This window comes from Salvia hispanica, chromosome 1 (genome assembly GCF_029641045.1).
Source record: "Salvia hispanica isolate PSC_SH4W2 chromosome 1, Shi_PSC_v1, whole genome shotgun sequence".
NCBI classification, from domain to species: domain Eukaryota; kingdom Viridiplantae; phylum Streptophyta; class Magnoliopsida; order Lamiales; family Lamiaceae; genus Salvia; species Salvia hispanica.
The window spans coordinates 1,416,258-1,429,429 of record NC_142692.1 but is presented as its reverse complement, the minus strand read 5'-3'; the positions used below and the strand labels follow the sequence as shown (position 1 = coordinate 1,429,429).

General features: G+C 40.1%; 1 pseudogene; it reads right to left on the bottom strand.

The window, feature by feature from the left end:
* Nucleotides 1–2,285: 2,285 nt before the first annotated feature.
* LOC125218779 (8-hydroxygeraniol dehydrogenase pseudogene) lies at nt 2,286–3,545 on the bottom strand (annotated as a pseudogene).
* Between the last annotated feature and the right edge of the window lie 9,627 nt (nt 3,546–13,172).

Genomic DNA, 13,172 nt, shown 5'->3' with positions numbered 1-13,172 from the left:
TTTTCCATAAGAAATAAAGTGATCAAGGCATTATAAAATGTTGTACATACCTCCTTTGGTTTGCCTAGAGACCACCTGCCACGGTACAAACATAAATTTCCGCATGAGTAAACAGAAACAATAAAATAACTAATTTATGTCCACACACTTCAAGAAACGTAGTAGTTCACACAGATGAGAAATCGTAGAGCACTAAACACATGCACAATCCTCCATCCAATAAAAGATCCAAACATAAGCAAATAATGAGTGATAAAATTTAAATGGATTAACAGAAACCAAGGAAGAACACAAAAATGAACTACATCACAACGGTTTCAATCAATTCATGAATTCATAACCTAATGCAAAAGATTTATAGATACTATAAACACAAAAGGTATTATAGATGCCATAAACATATAGCTCAAATTATCCTCAATTACCGCTACCAGTGAGATATAAACGGCCGGCGGTATTGAGGTGGAAGGTGGCGGCGCCGCTGGATCCAGTACGAATAAACTCTTTATTATTCTCTTTATATGATTTCTAATTCAAAACTCTATTAATTAATTTTATACAGTACTATAAATAACTTAAAAACATAACTTTCAGTTTTTATATTAAATAGACATTATATGTTAAGTTTTTTAGTAAAATAATAAATAAATAAATAAATTAGAGTCTTCAAATTCAAAAAAAATATTTAAATTTCTAAAACTCGCTTTAAAATATGTTTATATTTTATTTTATTAATACAAAATGTAATATTAGTAAAATAATAATTAAATAAATACAACCAACTACATTATCTTGTATTTAAACCATTGTTAGGGTAGAAGGGAAACCAGAAAGAGCTGGCATTGTGATTATCACATGAATGTAGCACTGAAGCTGATAAGTTTACCTGAGTTCTCCGATCACAAACCCTCCGATGAAATCGGCAGAGAAAGATGGTTTTCCTTGAACATAATTGCAAGAGAGACAGGCCAGCCTGCCACGTCATCAGCACTATCCACCAGCCACATCATCATTTTAATTAAATAGGCTAGCTGTAATAAAAATAATTCAAAAAACTACTAAATATTTACGGAATTAAATTTACGAGACATATACGGGAAAATTCATTAATTTCATTTTAAAAAAATTACATTCATTAAAAAAAATTACATGATAACGAAAAAAACTATCGCCGCGCAGTCTTCCGTGCCCACAACTCTTCAATTAAATCCTTTTGGAGTTGAATATGAGCATCCACTTGGCGCATGTCGGCATGTGCCTGGAGACGGTTGGCTTCATCGTAAGGTACCCCACGTCGTACGTTAAGGGTGGCCATTCTGTGGCTTGGACCGGCTGCATCAGTATCGTCATTGGCCCAATTAGTCAGTTTTACGCCTTCGTCTTCGACGATCATGTTGTGCATGATAATGCAAGTGTACATTATATCAATGCCACAATCGCGTTGGACCCCTAATTGTCGCCCATCGAGACTGGAGCACACCAAATGCGCGCCACGTCCTTGCGCGCCAACTCCTGCTGTTCCGCAAAGTAGGCCTTCTTGTCATCATTTGCGTGCCTGATCGTCTTCACAAAGACGGGCCACCTAGGGTATATCTCATCCGCCAAATAGTAGCTCATATCATGCCGGTTGCTATTGGCCACAAAACTGACGGGTGAACCGATGCCCTGACACTGCTCGTTGAAGAGGGGTGACAAGTTGAGGACGTTGATGTCGTTGTTCGACCCGACTACCCCAAAATACGCATGCCAGATCCTCGGTCGTTGTTAAGAAATGAAAGAAGGAAATATGGGAAAAGGGGGAATATTGTTAATTGAAAAACTTGCAAAAATATAATTTCAAAATCTTTAGTACGGAATTATGTTTTGACTATAATTATAATAAGTACCAATTTTAATTACTAGGGGTATTTATTAAATTTTGTAATCCTAAAATGTCTCGAATATACTAGCTTCTTCCCAAATAACAGATCTGATGAAATTTGTTACCTTTAACCTCCCACGTTGTGGTACGCTTGGCCGCTAGTTCGTCTCACACTCGTGAGACTCAATGAAAAGAAAAGTTAATCAAAAGTCAGATTTAGTTTAATTTTGTGGTCCAGCAATGAATTTAAATGATATATATTCCCACTATATCGCAAAGATTTACGGAAAGTAGATTATTCGATTTTCAGAGTTTATTAGTACTACAATTATTAGGCTATAAAAATTGCCAGCTTCTATAGTATTTTTAGATAATTGCAATGAATCAGAGATACACTCCCACAGGCCAGAAAAGGAATAATATATGCATTGCGAATCATACTTTATTATAAAGCTTAATGATTAATCATACCAAAATCATAAATTACAAGAGCTTCTGTTTCCCAAATACGGAATTAAAAATTCGAAATCACATAGAATCCTCTCGCAATCGGCAAATATTTTTTTAGAACCGAACCGAGCCGAGCCGAGCCGAATCACTCGGCTTTGAGCGTATTCCCGACATCGATCACGAACCGATACTTGACGTCGGCTCTCGCGAGCCGCTCCATCGCCGCGTTCACGTAATCAATCGGGATAACCTCCACATCCGCCACAATCCCATGCTCCGCCGCGAAATCGATCATCTCCTGCGTCTCCCTGATCCCGCCGATCATGCTCCCCGCCACCGTCTTCCGCCCCATGATGAGCGGGAACGCCGCCAGCTCCAGCGGCTTCTCCGGCGCGCCGACCAGAATCAGCTTCCCGTGCGGCTTCAGCAGGCCCAGCAGCGGCGGCAGCGCGTGCTGCGCCGAGACGGTGTCGATGATCCCGTCCAGCGTCCCCGCCGCCGCCGCCATCCCCGCCGCGTCCCCGCTGACCAGGAACGCGTCGGCGCCGAGCCGCCCCAGCGCCTCGTCCCGCTTCCCGGACGAGGTGCTGACGACGGTCACGCGGAGGCCGAAGGCCTTCGCCAGCTTGACCGCCACGTGTCCCAGCCCGCCCAACCCGACCACGCCTAATTTTTGGCCGGGTTGGTCCAGCTCGAAGTAGCGGAGCGGGCTGTACGTGGTGATCCCGGCGCATAATAGCGGGGCGCCTTTATCCATGGGGAGGCTGTCGGGCCAGCGGACGAGGAAGTCCTCGTCCGCGGCCATGACGTCCGAGTAGCCGCCGTAGGTGACGAAGGCGGAGCCGGGGAGGAGGGAGTTGTAGGTGAGGACTAAATCAGGGCAGTAATTCTCGAGATTGGCGGCGCATTGGTCGCAGCTGCGGCAGGAGTTGACGAGGCAGCCGGCGCCGACCTTGTCGCCGGGGGAGAATTTGGTGACGGAGGGGCCGACGGCGGTGACGACGCCGACGATCTCGTGGCCGGGGACGACGGGGTAGCGGGTGTTGCCCCACTCGTTCCTGACGGTGTGGAGGTCGGAGTGACAGATGCCGCAGTAGAGGACCTTGAAGTGGACGTCGCGGGCGGCGGCCGCGGGGCGGGAGAATTTGAAGGGGGAGAGGACGCCGGAGGGGTCGCGGGCGGCCCAGCCGATTGCGTTCACGGATTTCGACATGGTAGCGGAGTAGAGAAATGAGTGGAATGTGGTGGAGAAATGTGTGGAATATGGTGAGCTATATATAGATAGGAGTGGGGGTGTATAGATTATACTCCCTCCCTCTGTTCCGTATAATTCGTCCTACTTTGATCAGAATGAATTTTATGAAATGTAATAAAAAGTGAGTTGAAAAAGTTAATGGAATATAAGTACTACTTTTATATATTAATTTTATAATAAAATGTAAGTATGAATGAATTAGTAAAATATGTGGTACATTAAAAAATAATGGTAAAAAGTGAAATGAGACAAATTAAGTGGGAGATCGAAATTAAAAAACTGGGACAAATTATTCTAGACGAGAGAGTAGAAGAAGGTAGGAGAATGTCGTTTGTGACGTCAGCGATGAGATCTTGGTGTATGGACACGTCACTGCTGAGATTTGGTGTGCTTCATTTTCGTGTCCTTTTTTGGGTCCAATATTTACAAATGATTTGGTCGGTTTCATTTTCGTGTCATTTTACGGGTCCAATATTTTTGTCTCTGTATAATTGTATATAGAAATGATATTAAACTTTTCACATTGCAAATATGCGATGTTTTAAATTAAAAAAAATAGAGTAGTAGAAGTAAAATAGTTCTAATGATACTATAAAAAGTAAGTGGAAGAAAAATATTTTTTTACTACTCCATTTTTTCTATTCATTTTCTTTTATATTTCTTAATGGAAGAAAGAGAGTGTATAAATAGTTGAGTAAAATCAATATTTCATATGTGACGTTTGAGTTTGAATTTGATATAAACAGGGATAGAACCTAAATAATGGCAATTTTGAACGTACGAGAATGTCGTTTAAGGATTTACCGGAGAATGTGCTACCCTTTTTGCCGTGTGAGTTTAGACTTTAGTATCAAGATTTGAATTTTATGATTGTCCAAAATTTTTAGATTCACCCAAGTCTTAAAATTGTTGGGCAAACTAAATCTATGGCACGGAAGAAGAAACAAGATCGGGCCCATTTTGAAAGGGTGTAGGCCTGTTCATGATACCCAATATATGCTTGGCCCAATATGACCCAAAATCTATGAATTTAATTTTAGTAAATTTTAATTTTATATTTATAGAGAATTTTAATCTCGATTAAGCTCAAAACAAACTTGATAAAGTTAATGAGTATGAGTCTTCTGATCTGATTATTCTCAACTACATTTATTTACTGTTGAGTCTATTAGAGCATCTCTAATAGCGGCTAGCCCACGTTAACAATTCTTTAAATTCTTTGACATATTAAATTCTAGCGATACTATTTTTAGGTGTTCAAAAAATTTGATTCGAATAAAAATGCAAAGTTTTTCCATAGTTTGGTGTCACTTAAATTAATACCGATGGATTGTTTAAACACCTGTTCCCCAAGAGTTTGTACAGCATTTGATTTGCTTTGAGTGTATATATAATATTTTACTAATGATTACATGCATTATGTAAATAAGTACTCCTGATTTTTGGTTGGTCAGAGGTATTTATGAGAAATATAAATTAGAGTATGAGATCATATCATAAAATATAAAAAATGTATTAGTACTATTTTTAGTGGACGTACACAAAATCTAGTAATTGTTGTACACTATTGGGAGACTCGAGGAATAATATTCTGGCATATGCGTTGATAATGATTGACTTATAAGGTTGAATAAATTTGTTAATATATTCGTAAGCTAGTTCGACAGAGTATATATAAGCTATTAATTAATTAATTTGGTGGAGTATTATATCTATGTTAGCCTTTTTTGTTAAAAATGGATTTTAGGTGAAACGTTATACCTCAATGAGTGATTTTTTAAGGATCAATATTAAGCTTGGTTAATTATTTGAAATTATAATTAAAATTTATTTGAAAAACTAGAAATTTAAAAAATTATAAGCTCTACTATCAACTTAAAAAATAAAAAATACACAAATAATGAAAATGGTACACAGAATGTTACAAAAAGTGGAGACTAATGCCGTTGGTTCGTTCTTTTATATTCTTTGTATTATACTTTCTTAATTCAACTAAGTGCGCATATTAGGAAAGTTTACTAAAGCTTGTAAGTTAATCCATACTTTCTTAATCCACTACGCCAGAATATTTTCATTTTTTGCCATACTATAAATAAAATCAACCACTAATGTAATGAAGTGGGAATTGATTATCAAATTTAAATATAAAGTGTAAAACACATATTATTTTCTATATAAAATTATTAAATGGAAATAACTCAACTATGAATAAACTTCCCGAAATGGAAAAATGACTCAACTATGAAGAAACGGAGGGAATAATAAGTGGGCTGACAATTTTTGGCACGACACGATAACACGACATGAATCCGCACGAAATTATTGGGTTCGTGTCGACACGATAACGACACGAAAACTTCGTGTCGTGTTCTTGTTTCACGTTAAGAAATAATATTAATATATTATAATATTTTATATTTTTATTTATTTTAAATTAAAATTTAAAATTTAATATTAGAAATAATGTTAAGATACTATAATATTATTATTTTTTATAGTATCGTTATTGTGTCGTGTCATATATGTGTTGTTATCGTGTTGTGTTGACCCGAAGTGGTTCGTGTCGTGTTCGTGTCTGAGGGTAGCCGTTCGTGTTCATGTTTGGAGTTTTCTTAACTGGTCGTGTTCGTGTCGTGTCGTTATCGTGTCGATACGATAACGACACAACACGCACGATTTGTCACCTTTTGTAATAAGTAGAGGTGCTCACGATTCCGGAACCGAGGGTTACAGTTCGAAACCGCCCATTCTTGTTTTGGAAATTTTCGAACCGGAACCAAACCGCAAGAGTATTTCGAGGTTCTGATTCCTAAACCACCGGTTTTAGTTCTGAACTAGCTGTTTCCGGTGGTTTTCACGGTTCCGAACCACCGAAGTATTTAATTGCACGCAGAAAACAGAAAGATAAACAAAATTCTCCATCTGTTCGCGAAAAGGAGTCCTGTTTTAAATTTTAGTATGTCCGTAAATATGAGTCCCGATTCAATTTTACTATAAATGGTAATAAGGTCTCACATTTAACCAGCTCATTTACTCTCATTAAATTTAACACTAATATTATGTACAAGTGAGACTCATATTACACTCATTTTTTTTCAACTCATTTTTCTTAACATTTCTTAAAACTTGTGTCACAAAAAACGAGACTCTTAACAGCGGACGAAGGAAATACAGGGCAATTAACACAAATCAAAGTACTATACTATCTAATAGTACAAGGGAAATAAGAAATAAAAAAAAAACAAGAGAATCAATTAGCAATAAAACGGCGGCGGCGGATGAAGCGCCACACCATGCTTTGTTAAGAAATCAGAGACATGGGAATTCGCCCCCTATGAAAGCGATACGTGTACATAGGGTTTGCTATGGTTCTGTTTCCCATTCTTGCCAAACCAATTCATAGTATTACTACTACAAACTAATTTTATTTCAACAAAAACAAGCTAATTTTATACTCCATCCATACTCTTAGAAATGAAACATTCAACTCAAATCGTTTTATTATTTAGAAAGTTTTAAGTGAATCTAAAATATCTTACTAAACGCATTGTAAATTTATAATTAAATTTATTTTAATTTTTTCCTAATAAAAATATTCATCCGAAGATTATGAAATCATGAACCATATGAATCTAGCTATTTTGTAGGGGAGAGTTTAAATATTTATAAAAAAGGAGAAGAAAAATCCTCATTTTTGTTAATGAAAGACTTAAATATTGATTATGAGAAATTAATCTTTTCTAAACCCTAAACCCTGAATAATTATTTTTTATAGTATCGTTATTGTGTCGTGTCATATATGTGTTGTTATCGTGTCGTGTTGACCCGAAGTGGTTCGTGTCGTGTTAGTGTCTGAGGGTAGCCGTTCGTGTTCGTGTTCATGTTTGGAGTTTTCTTAACTGGTCGTGTTCGTGTTTGTTGTTATCGTGTCGTGTCGTTATCGTGTCGACACGATAACGACACAACACGCACGATTTGTCACCTTTTGTAATAAGTAGAGGTGCTCACGATTCCGGAACCGGGGTTTAAAGTTCGAAACCGCCCATTCTTGTTATGGAAATTTTTGAACCGGAACCAAACCGCAAGAGTATTTCGAGGTTCTGATTCCTAAACCACCGGTTTCAGTTCTGAACAAGCGGTTTCCGATGGTATGGGTTGGTGTTGATGTGTTAACGTTTTCTAGTGATGCAACATCATCATTCATCAACATCCAAAAACAAGAAGCAGATTACAAAACACAGAGTTGAATGAATGATGATGTTGCATCAATAGAAAACGTTACCACATCAACACCAACCCATACCTAAGGAAACCGAACCCATGTACAAGAAAAGAAACCCTAATTAAACCCTAGCAGAAAGTACTACTCCACTTACTACCTAGCCAGCTAAAGAAAGACCAGAAACATAACAAAGGAAGCTTGAATCAACCCAGCACAGCCCCGAGAAGACGCACCACCATGTCACAGCCGCGATTGACCACATTGCTAACAGCCAGGTCGTTCTCATGCTGTTCCACTTCAACAGCGTACAGCCCCGATGCACCACATGGCTGACATTCATGTCGTTCTCATCCTCGACCACTTCAACCTTATACAGATGCTCAACAAGGTTGAAACCCGTGTCGTCCATTCACTCCTAATGGCAGACAGAAGGAGTACTTACTAACTAGCAAGCTAACAAAGACAAGAAACATAAAAGCACCTAGAATTAAATCAGCACATGCTCGAGAAGACGTACAACCAGGTCACAGCCCCGATGCACCACATGGCTGACATTCATGTCGTTCTCATCCTCAACCACTTCAACCTTATACAAATGCTCAACAAGGTTGAAACCCGTGTCGTCCATGAATGGGACTCCCACTTTTCTTCATCGTGAAGCTGTCTAGAGTGGAGCTTCATCAACATGCTTTGTGTTAGGTATGGGTTGGTGTTGATGTGTTAACAGAGTCCAAAAATAAGAAACACAGCAAACACAAAATTATAGAAATGCTTCGTGCATTGAAATGTATTCATGGAAGATGAGTACAGACAAGAATCATATTAGGTTTGATGCTGCATCAATATAAAAAGGAACCAGAGCAACACAAACCGAAACCTAAGGAAACCCTAATCAAACCCTAGCAGAAAGTACGACTCCACCTACTACCTAGCCAGCTAAAGAAAGACATAACAAAGGAAGCTGGAACTAAGGAAACGCATGCTCGAGGAGACGCAGCACCAAATCACAACCGCGATGCACCACATTGCTAACGCCCAGGTCCTTCTCGTGCTCTGCGACTTGAACCTTGTAGAGAAGCTCAGTGAGGTTGAAGACGAGCATGTAGAGCCGAGGGAAGAAGGCGGCGGTAATCTCCTTCCACGTACCGCTGGAGTTGGCTAGCACGATCTAGGTGAGCAGAGACAGCAGCACGAGAAAGAAGCCGTGCGCTCCATACCTGAATCGGCGGTAGTAAGTGATGTTCCCGCGGGCGTTCTTGTTGACCGCGGCGGCAGCAGTAGCGGCGATCGTAAGGTTGGCCCTCACAGTTGTCAGCCCAGCACTGGGAACGACGACACTGACGTCAGCATCCTCCAGCTTGGACACGGAATACAGAGCGACCTTCTCCGCGTTTACTCCAAAACCGACGACGCGGTGGTTGACCGCGTCTCTGACGGTGGTTATGATACTGCTCATATACGGGCCACGCTGCCGGGCATCCATGCCGTCGAAGCTGCGCCTGAGGTCTTCCAAGTTATCTTGATCGTGGAGGGTGTGCAGCTTCACTTTGTCCAAAGGGTCGTTCGCTGCAATAAAGAAAAGCACAAGAAAATCATAAAATAAAAAAAATTAGATCAACGTAATGAAGAATTCCTAAAGTGGAGCTTCATCAACATGCTTTGTGTTAGGTATTTGGTTGGTGTTGATGTGGTAACGTTTTCTATTGATGCAACATCATCATTCATCCAACTTTGTGTTTGAAACCCGTGTCGTCCATGAATGGGACTCCTAATGGCGGACAGAGGGAGTACTTACTAACTAGCTAGCTAAGAAAGACAAGAAACATAAATGCACCTAGAATTAAATCAGCACATGCTCGAGAAGACGTACAACCAGGTCACAGCCCCGATGCACCACATGGCTGACATTCATGTCGTTCTCATCCTCAACCACTTCAACCTTATACAGATGCTCAACAAGGTGGAAACCCGTGTCGTCGATGAATGGAACTCCTAATTGCGGACAAAGGGAGTACTTACTAACTAGCTAGATAAGAAAGACAAGAAACATAAATGCACCTAAAATTAAATCAGCACATGCTCGAGAAGACGTACAACCAGGTCACAGCCCCGATGCACCACATGGCTGACATTCATGTCGTTCTCATCCTCAACCACTTCAACCTTATACAAATGCTCAAAAAGGTTGAAACCCGTGTCGTCCATGAATGGGACTCCCACTTTTCTTTATCGTGAAGCTGTCTAGAGTGGAGCTTCATCAACATGCTTTGTGTTAGGTATGGGTTGGTGTTGATGTGTTAGCAGAGTCCAAAAATAAGAAACACAGCAAACACAAAATTATAGAAATGCTTCGTGCATCGAAATGTATTCATGGAAGATGAGTACAGACAAGAATCATATTAGGTTTGATGCTGCATCAATATAAAAAGGAACCAGAGCAACACAAACCGAAACCTAAGGAAACCCTAATCAAACCCTAGCAGAAAGTACGACTCCACCTACTACCTAGCCAGCTAAAGAAAGACATAACAAAGGAAGTTAGAACTAAGGAAACGCATGCTCGAGGAGACGCAACACCAAATTACAACCGCGATGCACCACATTGCTAACGCTCAGGTCTTTCTCGTGCTCTGCGACTTGAACCTTGTAGAGAAGCTCAATGAGGTTGAAGACGAGCATGTAGAGCTGAGGGAAGAAGGCGGCGGTAATCTCCTTCCACGTACCGCTGGAGTTGGCTAGCACGATCCAGGTGAGCAGAGACAGCAGCACGAGAAAGAAGCCGTGCGCTCCAATACCTGAATCGGCGGTAGTAAGTGATGTTCCCGCGGGCGTTCTTGTTGACCGCGGCGGCAGCAGTAGCGGCGATCGTAAAGTTGGCCTTCACAGTTGTCAGCCCAGCACTGGGAACGACGACACTGACGTCAGCATCGTCCAGCTTGGACACGGAATACAGAGCGACCTTCTCCGCGTTTACTCCACAACCGACGACGCGGTGGTTGACCGCGTCTCTAACGGTGGTTATGATACTGCTCATATGCGGGCCACCCTGCCGGGCATCCATGCCGTCGAAGCTGCGCCTGAGGTCTTCCAAGTTATCTTGATCATGGAGGGTGTGCAGCTTCACTTTGTCCAAAGGGTCGTTCGCTGCAATAAAGAAAAGCATAAGAAAATCATAAAATAAAAAAATTAGATCAACGTAATGAAGAATGCCTAAAGTGGAGCTTCATCAACATGCTTTGTGTTAGGTATTTGGTTGGTGTTGATGTGGTAACGTTTTCTATTGATGCAACATCATCATTCATCCAACTTTGTGTTTGAAACCCGTGCCGTCCATGAATGGGACTCCTAATGGCGGACAGAGGGAGTACTTACTAACTAGCTAGCTAAGAAAGACAAGAAACATAAATGCACCTAGAATTAAATCAGCACATGCTCGAGAAGACGTACAACCAGGTCACAGCCCCGATGCACCACATGGCTGACATTCATGTCGTTCTCATCCTCAACCACTTCAACCTTATACAGATGCTCAACAAGGTGGAAACCCGTGTCGTCCATGAATGGAACTCCTAATTGCGGACAGAGGGAGTACTTACTAACTAGCTAGCTAAGAAAGACAAGAAACATAAATGCACCTAGAATTAAATCAGCACATGCTCGAGAAGACGTACAACCAGGTCACAGCCCCGATGCACCACATGGCTGACATTCATGTCGTTCTCATCCTCAACCACTTCAACCTTATACAAATGCTCAGCAAGGTTGAAACCCGTGTCGTCCATGAATGAGACTCTCACTTTTCTTCATCGTGAAGCTGCCTAAAGTGGAGATTCATCAACATGCTTTGTGTTAGGTATGTGTTGGTGTTGGTGTTGATGTGTTAACGTTTTCTATTGATGCAGCATCATCATTCATCAACATCCAAAACCAAGAAGCAGATTACAAAACACAGAGTTGGATGAATGATGATGTTGCATCAATAGAAAACGTTACCACATCAACACCAACCCATACCTAACACAAAGCATGTTGATGAAGCTCCGCTTTATGCAGCTTCACGTTGTCCAAAGGCATTAGAACTTCACAAAATTAATAAAGTAGATCTACGTTAAGAAGAAGTTTAAACAAAATTAATAAAGTACTACTACTTACTATCTAATAGTACAAGGGAAATAAGAAATAAAAAAACAAGGGAATCAATTAGCAATGAAACGGCGGCGTCGGATGCAGCGCCACACCATGCTTTGTTAAGAAATCAGAGACATGGGAATTCGCCCCCTATGAAAGATAGGGTTCGCTATGGTTCTGTTTCCCGTTCTTGGTCATAGTATTACTTGTTAGAGTTTGTATACTAGAAATCACGTTTCGAGTGATTGAATACTGTAAAACTCTTATTTTATTTTCCAATGAATAAAACAGATTATTTTTGTCATAATGTTGTTATGTTTTACATTTAATGGATGTTAATGCATGTTTAAATGTATAAGTTAACTTAACAAAGTCTAAGTCTTTGTTTTAGTAGACCGGTTGTGGGCGTCGTCCACTTTAAGGTAATACGGTCAGTTCTAAACAAAGAAAAATATGAATTTCACAACCTAGATGGAATTAGACTACCCATCGAGAAAGGTTGCAATGTCAGTCCGTATATTTCTAAGCCTTACTGAAATAAGATGACATTGGTGTGGTATAGCACTGAACGGATCTAACAGCAAGACTTGCCTTGGGCTATCTACTGAAAGGCGAGGTCTTGATAAATATTTATTTCTTAATCAATGTAGGTTAGCATTGAGCATACGGTATTGATTATGCATTGCTTTGACTTATCAAATGGTGCGGGTTTTTCGTAGCCCAATTATCCTGATATATTGGGCAGTGGTGATCGATATCTAGCGGTGCTAGGATTGCTATTATATTGAATCGTGCACGAGGTGAGTCTCGTTTGATAATGTCCTCAAGAGGAGCGCGAAACTAAGTTTTATTATTCGGAACCTAGCTAGTTGGAGTATGATTACTCTATGAATAATAAATGAGTGTTTCATGCTAAGTCCACTCTTGGAATTAATAAGAAGTTAATTAATTAAGTCAATAGCAGACATTAATTAATTAATGGACATATTAATCTTAAGCACGGGAAATGAAAGATAAACGGAAACCCGGATTACTTATAATTTCGGATTTGGATGGGGAGAGTTCAATATTACTTCTGTAGTGGCTGCTCGTAATATTCCAATTATAACTTATATTAAATTGTGGGTTCAATTTAATTAGTAAAAAGTAAATTGGATGAGCCCATATCCAAAGCCTTCCATAGATCCCTGTCTGGGCCCAAAAGGAACTTAATATAAATAGGAGAATAAAGGAGACAGAAAATACACAATATCTCA